Below are 1,788 nucleotides of genomic sequence, written 5' to 3'. Positions count from 1 at the left end.
GCACCCCACAGCTTCTACCCTACTCCAAACTCAGTTCAATGTGCATTATACGTCATGCTGTAGAAGTTGGGAAACACTTTAAAATAATAATGCACCGTTCCCCAAACTTTGAAAAAAATCAGGAAATTCAAGTCTGATTAAGTGAAATGAAATTGTACTCTGAAATCTAAGCCAGTCTTTGCAGGAGCTGAATCACCTCAAGCAGGGCTCAAAGGCTGAAGCCGAGAGGGGTGTTGGGGAAATGAGGAAGTGGTCTCCCCTAAGTGACCTTAAGTCATCCCACAAAGCTCCCCAGAGGTGGAAAGACTGAGTGTTTTGGGGGGTGGGGTGGGGACTGGCTTTCCTGACCCAGCTCTGGGGGATGGGCCAGCTGACTACCTGCACTGTAGCCAAACTCTGCAAGCCTATTTCACCCCCCAACTCCACACCTATCCGATGCAGAGCAGGCCGCACCCTAGGTTTAGTCTACCTTTCTGTTTCTGTCTGACCTTTTGACTAAGACCCGAATTTATAATCAGATCTTATCATGAACAAATAAGCCAGTCATGAAGGTCCAGTAGAAATTAAAAAGAAGTCCACACCAATAGCACGTAGAAGAGAAAAAAAAGAACAGAGAGAAAGGAAGAAAAGAAAAGGAAATAAAAGGCTAGTTAGACTTCACCAAATTACTTGAGCCACTTTTCAAAGACCAAGTGACTGCGCAAATCCGCTCTCATTTTTTCCTAAACAGCGCCACCTACTGTCCATTGTAACTCATTGAACCTTTTTTTCCTTTCTACCTTTTACTTTGGGTGGGGGCGGGGGCTGGGGCCGCAGGGATCAAGGAAAAAGAAGCCAAAGCCTTCAGGTTGAGGGAATAACCGGGCAAACGAACTGTCCAGTCTCGGTGGCACTGAGATTTTGTAAAGTATTTTGAAATCGTTAAATTAAAGGCTCTCAAAAAACAAAAGTCAACTTTAGCGCGCTTCAGAGACAGCCGCTTCCCTTCCTTAAGCGTCCTCAGGGTTATGGTTATCATCGTCATCATTATAGGTGTTCTTTCTCAAGTGTTTCTTTTGTGCGCCTTCATATCTGGGAACCATAATAAGAAGACGTTTTAAAACACTTCTCCCCTCAGTTCTCAGCCCACCCACAGCGAAAACTGTTTCAGCACAGAGGCGTTGACATTTGCCTTCAGCTTAGAAAGTTTGGAGTTGGCAAAAAGAAAAAAAAAAGAAAGAAAGGGTTAACAAATGGCAGACTGGTCGCCCTCTTTTTAGCTTCCTAGGCAGTTTGCGGAGCCTCCAGGTAGCGCGGGCGTGCACACAAACACACACACACACACACACACACACACACACACACACACACACACACACACACACACACACACACACACACACACACACACACACACACCCCGCTATCTTGCCCAGGGCAGTGATTTAACCTAAGAGCAACATTTGGACTTAAAACAAATCACTTATACGCGAGAGGGACTTTATCCCGTCGAGGGAATCCTTTTAACCGAGACAGCCTATTTGCAAAGCAGGGCTCCCCTCTCTGCTGCCGCAGGGAAGGAGGTGGGCGGCATCTGTACGCTGCGTTTCTCTGCACACGTTAACAATCAAGTTAATTGAATTCATTGGAGTTTAGAAGCGGCCTCTAGCTCTAAGAGGGCTTTGAATGGGCAATTTCTCCCTCTTCCCCCCTCACTCCTCCCCGCCTCCCATCCCGCCCAGTCCCTCCCCTCCGGGTTCCCCAGTCCACACCCCCCTCCTCCACTCCCCTCTCCCCCACTCTCGCCGT

The sequence above is a fragment of the Mesocricetus auratus genome, unplaced genomic scaffold, assembly GCF_017639785.1.
Source record: "Mesocricetus auratus isolate SY011 unplaced genomic scaffold, BCM_Maur_2.0 Super-Scaffold_100023, whole genome shotgun sequence".
In the NCBI taxonomy this organism is placed as follows: Eukaryota; Metazoa; Chordata; class Mammalia; order Rodentia; family Cricetidae; genus Mesocricetus; species Mesocricetus auratus.
The sequence above is the reverse complement of the archived record's forward strand: the minus strand, read 5'-3'. Positions refer to the sequence as shown.